General features: G+C 42.7%; 1 non-coding gene and 1 pseudogene across 1 annotated transcript; one reads left to right on the forward strand and one right to left on the reverse strand.

Annotated features, from left to right (window-relative positions):
• The first annotated feature begins 1,537 nt into the window (after positions 1-1,537).
• Positions 1,538-1,644, forward strand: LOC114674547 (U6 spliceosomal RNA). Its single transcript, XR_003725693.2, has one exon. It is a non-coding gene; the product is annotated as a U6 spliceosomal RNA (small nuclear RNA).
• Positions 1,645-14,196: 12,552 nt separating this feature from the next.
• Positions 14,197-14,636, reverse strand: LOC106994945 (large ribosomal subunit protein eL39 pseudogene; annotated as a pseudogene).
• Between the last annotated feature and the right edge of the window lie 419 nt (positions 14,637-15,055).

Raw genomic sequence — 15,055 nt, forward strand, 5'->3', positions numbered from 1 at the left:
CCATTTTAAAGTTTAACTTCCTCGTTCTCCTTGCCCCTAGTTTCAATAAACAACCTTTTCCACCAGTTCTAATCAGTAGTTCATATCTGTTCCCCTGGTCACCTGCTCTGTCCTGAGTCACCCCTGGTCACCTGCTCTGTCCTGAGTCATCCTGAGTCACCTGTTCTGTAACCGCCCTTCCTGCCAAACTATTCACCCCACCACTCCAGTTCATACCCCTGCTCTCTTTAAAACAGCCATTCAGAATTAGCTTAGACTGTGTGGTCCAACCCTAGCCAATAGTGGACACGGCAGTAGGGGCTACCTACATCATGAATAAAAAACCCTTCCCCTCCCTTGTTCAGGTGTGCTCTTGCCATTCATTGCTCCATCGTGAGTCACACCCTTCTATAGAAGTAAAATTGCCTTGCTGAGAAAATTAAATGTATGTTCGAGTGCTATTTCTTTTGTGGCACCAAAAAATTATTTATAACTTTCTATAGCCTCGATGGCTCCCTCCCTGAGATGATGGGGACTCCCAGAACACAGGAAGAGCAACCTTGCTCTGAGGAGTTGAGGAGGGCAGTAGCTTCCCAACCTATCCTGGAAAGCAGCATATCTCATTCACTGGTGTGTGCTAGAATATGGACTTCATAAATACACCCTTGGGTCTGAAAGTCAGTTCCAACACTTAACTGATTTAGGCAACATGTTTTATGTCTCTCAGCCTTCTTTTTCTCTATGTGCAAAATGTACACAGTACTGGCCGCCTACATTTTGTAACAGTTTCCTTTCCTTCTCTGCCCTTCTCTTTTCTCTTTCCCCCTTCTTTCCTCCTTCCTTCTCCCTCTTTTTCTCCATTTCTTTTTCCATAATTAATCGGTTCTTCTTTTATTAAGAGGTGAGACTAGGCCAGGTGTGGTGGCTCATGCCTGTAATCCCAGCACTTTGGGAAGCTGGGGCAGGCAGATCACCTAAGGTCAGAAGTTTGAGACCCACCTGGCCAACATGGCAAAACCCCCTCTGTAATGGAAAAAAAAAAAAAAAACAAATTAGCCGGGTGTGGTGACGCACAACTGTAATCCCAGATACTCAGGAGGCTGAGGCAGGAGAAGTGCTTGAACCTGGGAGGCAGAGGTTGCATGAGCTGAGATCATGCCACTGCACTTCAGCCTGGGTGACAAGAGCAAAACTCTGTCTCAAAAAATAAAAATTAAAAAAAAGTAAGACTAAGAATCCTGATAGATACATACAGTGCCATTGTAAGGAATAAATCAGTGTGGTAAATTCTTACAGTTTTATGGTTCTGTTTGCTTTTTTTAGTTCAATAGTTTTTGGGGTATGGGTAGTTTTTGGTTACATGGATGAATTCTTTACTGGTGAATTCTGAGATTTTATTATACCTGTCATCCAAGCAGTATACACTAGACCCAGTATGTAGTCTTTTATCTCTCACCCAACTCCCAATCTCAGCCCACCTCAAGTCCCCAAAGTTCATTATATCACTCCATATGTTTTTGCATCCTCATAACTTAGCTTCCACTTAAAAGTAAAAACAGTGCTTGCTTTGGTAGCATATATACTAAAATTGGAATGATACAGAGAAGATTAGCATGGCGCCTGTGCAAGAATGATACTCAAATTCGTGAAGCATTCCATATTTTTTTGGCTGGGTATGGTGGCTCATGCCTGAAATCCCAGCAGTTTGGGAGTCCAAGGTGGGTGGATTGCTTGAGGTCAGGGTTTCAAGACCAGCTTAAACAACATGGTGAAACCCTGTCTCTACTAAAAATATAAAAATCAGCCTAGCCTGATGGCGCACACCTGTAATCCCAGCTACTTGGCAGACTGAGGCAGGAGAATTGCTTGAAGCCGGGAGGCAGAGGTTGCAGTGAGATTGCCCCACTGCACTCCAGCCCAGGTGACAGAGTGAGACTCTATCTCAAAACAAAACAAAACAAAACAAAAAAACAGTGAGAATGTACAGTATTTAGTTTTCCATTCCTGCTACTTCACTTAGAGTAATGGCCTCCAGATCCATCCAAGTTGCTGCAAAAGACATTGTTTTGTTCCTTTTTATGACTGAGTATTCCATGGTGTATATATACCACATTTTCTTTATTTACTCCTTGGTCAATGGGCATGTAGGTCGGTTTCATATCTTTGCAATTGCAAATTGTGCTGCTATAAACATGAATGCATGTGTCTTTTTCAAATGACTTTTTTTCCTTTGTGTAGATACCTAGTAGTGGGATTGCTGGATCAAATGGTAGGTCTACTTTTAGTTCTTTGAGGCATACTATTTTACAAAGTATTTGTTCTAATTTACATTGCCATCAGCAGTGTAAACATGTTCCCTTTTCACCACATCCATGCCAATATATATTGTTTTTTGACTCTAATTATGGCCATTCTTGCAGAAATAAGGTGGAATCTCATTGTGGTTTTAATTTGCATTTGTATGGTTCCATTTTGAATACAAGTTACACTTTCCTGTACCAGAAGCAGGGCTTAATTCCAATTTGCAGTTCTCCACCTCCTCCCAGTTCCTCAGTGTCATCCATGAAGATGTCTGCCCTATCCCGGTGACCACCTCCCCACGGGATAGCTAGATACAATCTTCCTGACTCACTCCAGTAAACCTCACAGCCTGCAAGTGCTGTGCAGGTATGCCGCAGTGACCACCTTTCAGTCACAGCCCAACCCGTGCCTACTTGCTTTAAACCAGGGCTGTTCAACCTTTTGGCTTCTCTGGGCCACATGAGAAGAGGAGTCATCTTGGGCCACACATAAAATACACTAATGCTAATGAAAGCTGATAAGCTAAAAAAAAAAGACACAAAAAAATGCAAAAAAAATCTCATAGTGTCTTAAGAAAGTTTATGAATTTGTGTTGGGCCACATTCAAAGCCATCCTAGGCCACATGCAGCCCGTGGACCGTGAGTTGGACAAGCTTGTTTTAAAGCCACCAGTGGGAACTCCCCACAGGAAACCTGCTGCGGTGATGCTCTGGACCTGAGTAAAGGCTTTAGTCCTGCAGATCCTTCTCTCTCTTGCTCCCCATCCACTGGATGAGCTCCCTGCTGCCTCTGAACATCCCATCAACCCTGTGGTCACCACTCTTCTCCTTGGATCTGTGAGTAAGAAAGCACTGCTGTGATTTCCTGTGTTTTGTTGCACTGCTGCCTCTGTGTCACCTGACCCACACACTTGAGCCTGACTCTCCTCCTGGTCAGGGCTCTCCTCCCAGAGAGTGGCTGTGTTGGTAAGAACAAACTGGACACAGGTCAGACACGAGCAAAAGGGTGCCTGCCAGTACAAATAAGTCTCCTGGGAGAGGGACACCTGGTAACCAGTTGGACACAGGCTTCAGGTTGTCTACCAGAGAAAGAAGAATCCCATGAAAGGCACTGTCCAAACGCCCACTTCCCCTGAAGCCCCATCAGGACAGGGCTAGAGTTTATACATCCTCGCCCGAGAGAGACTTCAAGACCAAGTCACAGCAAAATCCCAACAATGAGATAAGGTGAAATACCCAGGACAAGGCAAAAAGGCTAGGGGAGGGGGAGAATGAAAAAGACCTTGTTTCCTAACTGCTAATTTACTGAGACAAGAAGGTCAACAGGAGACAGCAAGTCACTCAGAAGTAGTCATGGAAATAAATATATATATCACTTATTTTTATATTTATTTTTATGTATAATAAAAATAAATAAAAGATATATATTATATAATTATCATTAATTTTATATAGCACTTTATTATATATTTATTTTATATATAATAAAAATAAAAGATATATATTACATAATATTACATAATATATATTATATTATATATTATGTTACATATATATTACATAATATATATCTTTTATTTTATTTATAAAAAAGATATATAACAATATATAATTACATAAAAGCTATATATCATTAAATTATATATTATATATTTATATATTAATATTATATATTATAAATATATATATTGGGTTTTTATATAATATGTATTATAGATAATACATATATATTATATAAGTTGAGTCTGTTTTTTTTTTTTTTTTGAGACAGAGTCTTGCTGTCTCCCAGGCTGGAGTACAGTGGCACGATCTCGGTTCACTGCAAGCTCTGCTTCCCAGGTTCACACCATCCTCCTGCCTCAGCCTCCAGAGTAGCTGGGACTGCAGGGGCCCACCACCACACCCGGCTAATTTTTTATATTTTTAGTGGAGACAGGGTTTCACCGTGTTAGCCAGGATGGTCTCAATCTCCTGACCTTGTGATCCGTCCGCCTTGGCCTCCCAAAGTGCTGGGATTACAGGCATGAGTCACCGCGCCTGGTGTATTTTTATATATTATATATAATGTATATATTTTTTATTTTTATTATATGTATAAAAATAAATAAGTGATATATATATTTACCTCCATGACTACTTCTAAGTGATTTGCCATCTCCTATTGATATATGTTAAATATTATATATATAAAATATAAAGATACATATATTAAAATATAAATATATTTTATTTGGTTTTTGAGACAGGGTGTTTCACTCTGTTGCCCCAGCTGGAGTGCAGTGGTACAATCTTGGCTCACTGTAGCTTTGACCTCCCAGGTTCAAGCAAGACTTTCACCCCCCAAGTAGCTGAAATTACAGATGTGTGCCACCATGCCCGGCTAATTTTTGTATTTTTTGTAGAGATGGGGTTTCATCATGTTGGCCAGGCTGATCTTGAACTCCTGAGCTCAAGCAATCCACCTGCCTTGGACTCCTAATTTTCTGGGATGACAGGTGTGCTTGGCCTCTTTTCTTTCTTTTTTTTTTTTTTTTTGAGATGGAGTCTCAGTCTGTCACCCAGACTAGAGTGCAGTGGACCTCGGCTCACTGCGAGCTCCGCCTCCCGGGTTCACACCATTCTCCTGCCTCAGCCTCCTGAGTAGCTGGGACTATGGGTGCCTGCCACCACGCCCAGCTAATTTTTTTGCATTTTTATTAGAGACGGGGTTTCACCGAATTAGCCAGGATAGTCTCAATCTCCTGGCTTGTGATCCGCCCACCTCAGCCTCCCAAAGTGCTAGGATTACAGGCGTGAGCCACTGCGCCCGGCAGCCTCTTTTAAAAAAATCACAATATGTGATCATATTCCCAATAGAAAATTATAAATACAGCACTTAAAAAAAATCAAAAGTCTCATTTTAGCACCACTCACTCCCAACTCAGTCTTTCCATGGCAGGCCAGGTCTCACTAACACAGGCCTCCATAACAACTGTTTCAGCACTGAAAGGCTAGAATGTAACAAAAGCCCAACAAGAGTTTTGCCTAGGCCTTTCCTGGGCCTTATAAAGCATGACAAAATAACGAAGGAATTCTTAATGGGACCTGTTTAGGATTAAACAAGTTTTATTGGGAGGTCTGAAAAAACTCCCCAGGCCTTCAAAAAGAAGTTTACTGGGGGTCCTATTAGAGCAGAGGGAGAGACGAGAAGGAAAACGAAACAAGAGGAGTGGCTCAAACACTTGAGACAGGTTTATTGAGAGTAAACCTGAGAAGGGCTTCTGGCTAGCAGGATCAGGGGCAAACTTCTCTTATAGCCTGAGGAGTTTAAAAAGGGCCCAGTGGGGGAAGTGTGCTCTGGGTGTGGTCCTACTGGGGAAGGGTTAGGGGAGTGCTGGCTGGTTGGAGACTGCTGGGGACTTTGATATGCTTGGTTAGGGTTGTTATGCTCTGTTGAAGATATAGGTGGGGCTGACTTTTGCGGTTTGGTCAGGTGGCAATGGGCAGTTCTGAGAAATGGAAACTTGATACTTTAAGGTGGTGGAGTCTTGTTAAGATGGTGGTACTCTTGTCCTATCAAGACTAAGAAACTCCCCAAACCTCCATGATTTAGCAGGAGACAAGATAAGGGTAATCACCCCAGTACCTGGAGCCATTTAGATTAAGTAAATTTACAGAGGAAGGTCTTCAGGATTGAGATCTTAGTTACAGACTAAAAGAAGTTAACCCAGTGCGGTGGCTCCAGCCTGTAATCCCAGCACTTTGGGAGGCTGAGGTGTGTGCATCACCTGAGGTCAGGAGTTCAAGACCAGCCTGACCAACATGGTGAAACCCTGTCTCTACTAAAAATACAAAAATTAGCTGGGCGTGGTGGCACATACCTGTAATCCCAGCTACTTGGGTGGCTGAGGCAAGGAGAATCACTTGAACCTAGGAGGCAGAGGTTGCAGTGAGCCAAGATAGTGCTACCATACTCCAGCCTGGACAACAGAACAAGACTCTGTCTCAAAAAAAGAAAAAAAAGTTAATCACTTATATCTTTAGATAAATGCACACTTACATGTAGACATATAGCTTAGAAGGTATATAAACTCTGGAAAACTTTCTAATTTTGAGTTAGTCTGGTGATATTTTCCAGGCCTTCTCCCTGTAACCAGTTACCCAAATAAAAATTCCCTCCTTTCCCAGTTCATCTGCATCTTGTTATTGGGCCACAAGAATAAGCAGCCCGACCCTCCGTTTGGTGCGGGAACACTTCTGTTGAGGAGGTAACTACTCTTACCAGTTGGGTATATTTTCTTCCAGGCTTTTCAGGGCACTTATCTGTGTAGAATCCTGACAGATTGCTCTCAAGGTTTCACCACTCCACACTTTCAACAGAGAATGGAGTATGCCCTCCCCATCATTGGTTTTTTATTGTCAATAAAGCGAGGCAAAATTTTAAATCTGAGGATATTCTGTGTCTGTGTCAGAGATGTTTGAAACAGAGCAACTCCATCTTGAACAGGGGCTGGGTAAAATGAGACTGAGACCTACTAGGCTGCATTCCCAGGAGATTAAGGCATTCTTAGTCACAGGATGAGATAGGTCAGCACAAGATACAGGTCACAAAGACCTGGCTGATAAAACAGCATGCGCTACAGAAACTGGCCAAAACCCCACCAGAACCAAGAAGACCATGAAAGTGGCCTCTGGTCACCCTCACCACTTATTATACACTAATTATAATACATTAGCATGCCAAAAGACACTCCACTAACACCATGACAGTTTCCAAATGCCATGGCAACGCCAAGGAATTACCCTATATGGTCTAAAAGGGGAAGAAATGCTGAGTTTCAGGAATTCTCAGAAAACTCATGAATAATCTACCCCTTGTTTAGCATATAACTGAGAAATAACTATAAATATACTCATTTGAGCAACCCGTGCCACTGCTCTGCCTATGGGGTAGTCATTCTTTTTTTTTTATTTTCTTTTAATTGAGACAGTCTCGCTCTCTCACCCAGGCTGGAGCACAGTGGCGTGATCTCAATTCACTGCAACCTCTGCCTCCCAGGTTCAAGCAATTCTCCTGTCTCAGCCTCCCGAGTAGCTGGGACTACAGGCACCCACCACCATGCCTGGCTAATTTTTGTATTTTTAGTAGAGATGGGGTTTCACCATATTGGCCAGGCTGGTCTCAAACTCCTGACCTTGTGATCCACCTGCCTCAGCCTCCTAAGGTGCTGGGATTACAGATATGAGCCACTGCACCCAGCCAGAGTAGTCATATTTTATTCCTTCTCTAATAAACTTGCTCTCACTTCTTTTTTACACCAGGTCCAAGAATCCTCTCTTGGGGTCTGGATTGGGACCCCTTACCAATGACATCTGCTCTAGACTAATCTTATGTCCTGCATTTGACGAATCAGGAATCTCAGGTGAATAGGAAAAATTGTTGGATTGGAAGGAGATTCTGGTTTCTGGTTTCCCTGGCTCTCGTTTAATATGTAACCCTGAATAAGTAGCTTTCCCTTCTTAAATCGGTTTCCTCAACTACAATGAGAGGATTTAGATCTCCAAAGTCTCTTGTAGTTCAGACCCTCAAAAAAATCCAAAACACACAGCTAGGCGCAGTGGCTCATGCCTGTAATCCTAGCACCTTGGGAGGCCGAGGCAGGTGGATCACAAGGTCAGGAGATCGAGACCATTCTTGCTAACAAGGTGAAACCCCGTCACTACTAAAAATACAAAACATTAGCCGGGGTGGTGAATCACCTGAGGTCAGGAGTTTAAGACCAGCCTGGCCAGCATGGTGAAACTCCGTCTCTACTAAAAATACAAAAATTAGCCAGGCATGCATGGTCGTGGACACCTGTAGTCCCAGCTACTCAGGAGCCTGAGGTAGGAGAATTGCTTGAACCCGGGAGGCAGAGGTTACAGCAGTAAGCCGAGATTGTGCCACTGCACTCCAGCCTGGGCAACAGAGCGAGACTCCATCTTAAAAAAAAAAAAAATCAAAAACACACAAGTTATATCAGAGCTCAAGAATCTGGGAGCTCTTACTTTGGGAGAGTTGGGTGAGGTTCTTATGGTCTCCTTTACAGTTTGTTTATTTCAGTCCAATCTGATAGATTCTGTCCTCAGACTCTATTTATAGTGATAACTGTGTGAAAGGAAACTAAATCTCAGGACCCCAAAAATCACTAAGCTAAAGGGAAAAGTCAAGCTGGGAACTATGTCAGGCAAACCTGCCTCCCATTTTATTTCTAAATAACATAACTACAAAGATTTAATAACAACAGCAACAACAAAAAAAAGCTACATACCTCCCTCACAATTTACCGAGAAGGAAATTACTTGTGGACAAAGGACACAAAGCAGTCAGGTAGGCATTTGTCTCAAGTAATTGTCACTTGAGACAAATGCCTACCTGACTGCTTCCTCTGCCCTATTGTTTCACTAAACCGTAAGTGACTCTTCCTCTACCCTCCTCTCACATGTAAACTGCATATTCAGTGAAAGGCTAATCAGAGACTCAAAGGAGTGCAACCCTTTGTCTCTTGTCTACCTGTGACCTGGAAATTCCCACCCTACACCCCGTTGTCCCAATGTCAAAGATAATTAATCTTCAAAAAGCTTTAGTTCCCCGTGCTTTGTTTCTTACGACCAACTTCCTTGTACGTCCTACCTGCCTGTAAACAGCCTACCTGTTGTTGTCTCCTACCTGTTCTGTAAACAACCTTCCCACCTTTGCAGCACCCAGACAAGTCCTTCTGGCCTAGTAAAGGACAGTCCCTCTTCCTTCCCACCTAATAGACCCTATTCAATTTTAAACCTTAGCCAATCCAGTTAGCTTAGATTGTGAAGTCCAACCTCAGCCAATGGGGAAAGGACACAGAAGTGCTAGGAACTGCGTCAGGGATAAAAACCCCTGCCCTACCCGGCTTGGTGTGCTCTTGCAGTCGTGACTGGCGCAAGCCACACTCTTCTGCAGGAGTAAATTTGGCTTGCTGAGAGATCTTTTGTTTGAGTGCTCATTTTCTTTATGACTCTGAGCTCTTATTTCTAACACCACCTTTCCAGGCCAAACCAATGTACATCTCACACTTATTGATTGATGTCTCATATCTCCCTAAAACGTATGAATCCAAGCTGTGCCCCGACCACAGGGCACCTGTCATCAGGACCTCCTAATGTTAGAAGTGTGTGAACCAGAGCAATTCCATCTTGATAGGGGCTGGATAAAATAAGGCTGAGACCTTCTGGGCTGCATTCCCAGACGATTAAGTCGTTCTAAGTCACAGGACAACATAGGAGGTCAGCACAAGATACAGGTCATAAAGACCTTGCTGATAAAACAGATTGCAGTAAAGAAGCCGGCTAAAACCCAACAAAACCAAGATGGCTACGAGAGTGACTTCTGGTTGTCCTCACTGCTACACTCCCACCAGCGCCATGAGAGCTTACAAATGCCATGGAAACAGGAAGTTACTGTCAGGCCTCTGAGCCCAGGTCTGCAGGTATTCATCCAGATGGCCGGAAGTAACTGAAGAATCACAAAAGAAGTGAAAATGGCCTGTTTCTGCCTTAATTGACAACATTACCTTGTGAAATTCCTTCTCCTGGCTCATCCTGGCTCAAAAGCTCCCCTACTGAGCACCTTGTGACCCCCACCCCTGCCTGCCAGACAACAACCCCCTTTGACTGTAATTTTCCTTTACCTACCCAAACCCTATAAAAATGGCCCCACCCCATCTCCCTTTGCTGACTCTCTATTCAGACTCAGCCCACCTGCAGCCACGTGATTAAAAAGCTTTATTGCTCACACAAAGCCTGTTTGGTGGTCTCTTCACACAGACACATGTGATAGTTACCCTATATGGTCTAAAAAAGGGGAGGCATGACTAATCCACCCCTTGTTTAGCATATAATCGAGAAATAACCATAAAAATGGGCAACCATTTTTTACAGGCTCATGCCTGTAATCCCAGCACTTTGGGAGGTCGAGGTGCGTGGGTCACTTGAGGTCAGCAGTTCGAGACCAGTTTGGCCAATATGGTGAAACCCCATTTCTACTAAAAATGCAAAAATTAGCCAGGTGTGATGGCGTATCCGCCTGTAGTCCCAGCTACTTGGGAGGCTGAGGCAGGAGAATCATGCCATTGCAGTCCAACCCGGGTGACAGAGCAAGACTCTGTCTCAAAAAAAAAAAAAAAAAGAAAAAGCGGGGGGCAACCAGCAGCCATCAGGGTTGTTCTGTCTACGGAGTAGCCATCCATTCTTTTATTCCCTTACTTTCCTAATAAACTTGCTTTTCCTTTAATCTATGGACTCACCCTAAATTCTTTCTTGTGTGGGGTCCAAGAACCCTCTCCTGGAGTCTGGATTGGGACCCCTTTCCTGAAACACTGAGACTGTGTGTCACACGCACATCCTTAACCTTGGCAAAATATACTTTCTAAATTGCGATCTGTCTTTGATACTTTTGGGTTCACAATTGAAATGTGCAGTGAGACTTATTTTATACCATGTTATTTTGTGTATTTTTTTGTTTATTATCCTTTTTGTTTGCTTATTTTTCTCCTCCTCTTCCTTCTGTTGAAACCTTTCTTTACTTCCTTCTGCTTGTTTACAGCAATTTCATTGTTATTCTGTTCTTTCAGTGACTTCCCTCAAATGTCAACATATATTACTGTTTTTTTGGTTTTGTTTTGTTTTGTTTTTGAGACAGAGTCTTGCTCTGTCACCCAGGCTGGAGTGCAGTGGTACGATCTTGGCTCACTGCAACCTCCGCCACCCAGGTTCAAGCGATTCTCCTGCTTCAGCCTCCCGAGAAGCTGGGACGATAGGTGCCTGCCACCATGCTTGGCTAAGTTTTGTATTCCTAATAGAGACAGGATTTCACCACTTTGGCCACACTGGTCTCGAACTCCTGACCTTGAATGATCCACCCACCTTGGCCTCCCAAAGTGCTGGGATTACAGGCATGAGCCACTGCACCCAGCCAACATATACTACTTTAAACCTTTTTGTTATGGAAAATTTCAAACATATACAAAAGTAGAAAGACCAATATAATAAATCCCATGTATCTGTCAAGTAAAAAACAAATCTAGCCTTAGGGAAGGAGACACTTTATTAATAAAAGACTTATCATAATAGAAAAAATGCTCCAAACACAAGATCTACAAGTGTCTCAGAATAAAGGTGGGAATGGTTTTCCTTTATAGGAAGAAGTTAAGTAAATCTAGAAATTACTAGGTGTGGGGGAGTGGGGTGCTCCAGCAGTTGGACAGAAAATGCCTCAATCAGCAGGTTCTTGGGAGGAGTTGTTAATGGGGAGGGTGGAGTAGGAGGTGTTACACATTCCATTGCTCACTGAAATTGAAGTGTGGCCAGAGTTCAGGATCCAGGGGAAAGAGAGATGCCTGCCTAAAATATGGTCAACTAGCAGGCGTTTTGTCTAGATTGGTCAATAGGAACAGATAGTTCACCTAATCATTTATGTGACAAACAATGAGAATTTGCAGGGTCTGTGTCTGTCCTTATTATAAGGTCAAACAATGGGTCTTATCCGAGTCTCATGGGGAAGAGTGGGTTTCTTTGCAGTAAGCCATTTCCTGGGTAATAGGTAATTACCAGGAAATTACCAGTAACACTAAGGTCGGGGGTAATTCTTAACCATCGCTATTTTCCAGAAGCACATATGAAGCTCAATATTGTGATGTTTATCCATCGCTCACGTTTAACAATTTTCTTTTTCCTTTTTTTGAGACGGAGTTTCACTCTCGTTGCCCAGGCTGGAGTGCAATGGCACATCTCGGGTCACTGCAACCTCCACCTCCCAGGTTCAAGCGATTCTCCTGCCTCAGCCTCCCAAGTAGCTGGGATTACAGGCATGCGCCTCCACGCCCAGCTAATTTTGTATTTTTTAGTAAAGACGGGGTATTTCCATGTTGGTCAGACTGGTCTCGAACTCCTGACCTCAGGTGATCCACCCACCTCGGTCTCCCAAAGTGCTGGGATTACAGGTGTGAGCTACCACACCCGGCCACAATTTTCAACTCATGTCAACCTTGTTTCATCTAAACCCCGTATACCCTCTCAGCTCCCATCAGTCACTGAATTATTGTGATACAGATCTGTGATATGTCATTTTATTCATAATGTTTTAATATCAATATACATTCAAAACCTTTTTTCCCCAACAAAGTCTAATCATCATATCCATATCTCTAACATCCTTCCAGATAAGAAAAGGATCTTACAAGAAAATGCCTTACCTACAGGTTCCCTACCCCAGACAAACACCTATTTGTTATTTATTTATTTATTGAGACAGAGTTTTTGCTCTTGTTGCCCAGGCTGGAGTGTAGTGGTGCAATCTCGGCTCACTGCAACCTCTGCCTCCTAGGTTCAAGCAATTTTCCTGCCTCAGCCTCCTGTGTAGCTTGGATTACAGGTATGTTCCACAACACCTAGCTAATTTTTTGTATTTAGTAGAGATGGGATTTCACCATGTTGGCCAGGCTGGTCTCAAACTCTTGACCTCAGGTGATCCACCCACCTCGGTCTCCCAAAGTGCTGGCATTACAGGCGTGAGCTGCTGCACCCAGCCTATTTGTTATTTTTATCAATAAGTTTAGACCCATCTTTTAAAAGCAAAAAGTGCTCATTACGGCTGTTTCCAGTCAATAATTGTTTAATTTACTGGCATTTTTATTACATTTCTATATTTACCATTTTCTTGCATCCCACACTTTTTCTTTCAATTAGGGGCTATAGGTATTAAATTACCTGATTGTGGGTGTATCTGATATATTTTTATTCCACCCTCAAATTATGGTTCCAGGAATTGCCAGATTCTTCTCATTAATGGATATCTAACAAACTGTGCAATATTCTCTTTACCATCAGCCTTGGTTCCAAACTGCTTTGGCTTGGAAAGATATCCAGTCTGTTTACCCTCACTTCTTCCAAGACTTCAACAATTCTCTTGCTCTCTTTCCACAGGTTCTGCCTTGAGCTCTTGCACTTCTCTATCAATATATAGACTTTAAGATGAGGTGGCTTAGAAGAACAATAAGGGGGGATAGTTTCACATCGAATTCAGATAAGTAGAGCTTAGATAGGATTTTCGGAAAACAGAGAGAATGGTAGAGTAACAGGTTTAGTTGCCAAATGATTTCTCTCTACCTATCTCAGCCAGAGAGAATCAGGTCTCCTGAGATTAACTGGTTTTATTTAATTATTTTTTAAGAGGGAGTCTCACTCTGTCGCCCAGGCTGCAGTGCAGTGGTGCGATCTCAGCTCACTGCAATCTCCGCCTCCCAGGTTCAAACAATCCTGCCTCAGCCTCCCGAGCAGCTGGGACTACAGGCACACACACCACCACACCTGGCTAATTTTTGTATTTTTTTTTTTTTTTTTTTTTTTTTTAGTAGAGTCAGGGTTTCACCACGTTGTCCAGGCTCCTCTTGAACTCCTGACCTCAGGTAATCTGCTTGCTTCCAACTCCCAAAGTGCTAAGATTACAGGTGTGAGCCACTGTGCTTAATTTATTTTAACTAAGAGTATTCCAGGCACAAAAAGTAGAAAGAGAAAGAGATAACAGTCAAATTAAACACCTCTAATTCTGAAATTCGCACGTGATCTAGCTCCCATGGAGAAATACTGGTCCTCAACCCTGGTCACATATCAGAATCATCTGAGAAACATCTAAAACACAAAAATGTTTTGAACAAATTCAATAATAAATCTCTGTAGCTATAGGCTTCATGTAACCTATCACTTCTTCCTTTTGCTATTTTATTTTATTTTTATTTTTTTGAAACGAAAGGCCTCACATATTTATTACTGAACCCAGTCAACCAACACATTCATAATAGATTCAGAGAGGAAAACACATCAAACTCTCCAGATACTGGTGACATTTTCAGTTTGACATGGTAATGTGATCGTGACCTTCAGACAGCACAAGTATGTGTGCCATCTCAAGTGCAATTCCTTATAGACCCAGCTTGGTGCTTCTCCAATGTCTCCTTTTGGAGTTGTACCTGATTTTATTTCCAGTTTTCATCCGAATCCACTGGGGAATGGGACAATTTTGCTTTTGTTTCTTGGCCAGGAATCACTTAACCCTGAAAGTCTTGTGAGAAGACATGGCCAGAAGCGGAGGTAAGAGCACACCACGATGGCGGAGAAAGGAAAAGAGAGACCCTTTTGCTATTTTAATAAAAGCTGTCAGTTCTAGAAACAATTCGGGCATCAATTTTGGCTGTAGTTGGACATTCCAAAAGTTTAAGTAATTGGTCTAAGGACATCTGAATAAGGACATCCTTTTATATTATAAAAGATCATTCTTTTGTAGTATAAGGACATCCTTGTATAATCTACCTAGGATATTCATGCAGTAATGAAGAGTTTTTGACTTTTGGCCTGGCCTGTGCTACAGTTGACCGCCTTAAACTAACTGTTAACAAAATGCAGATCCCATCATTGAGAGCCCTGTGATTGCAAGCAAGTGTGTTGGGGGAATATCTTACAAGAAAGCTATAGGTTGATTCACAGAAAGAAAACAATATCCGATTTTCTTTGTGATGCTCCCACTGGAATGACATGATATGCCAATCTTTGAAATAATAACTGTGCTAGGCTAGGCCGGGCGCGGTGGCTCAAGCCTGTAATCCCAGCACTTTGGGAGGCCGAGACGGGTGGATCACAAGGTCAGGAGATCGAGACCATCCTGGCTAACACAGTGAAACCCCGTCTCTACTAAAAAATACAAAAAACTAGCCGGGCGAGCTGGTGGG

Source organism: Macaca mulatta, chromosome 20 (genome assembly GCF_049350105.2).
Source record: "Macaca mulatta isolate MMU2019108-1 chromosome 20, T2T-MMU8v2.0, whole genome shotgun sequence".
Taxonomy (NCBI): Eukaryota; Metazoa; Chordata; class Mammalia; order Primates; family Cercopithecidae; genus Macaca; species Macaca mulatta.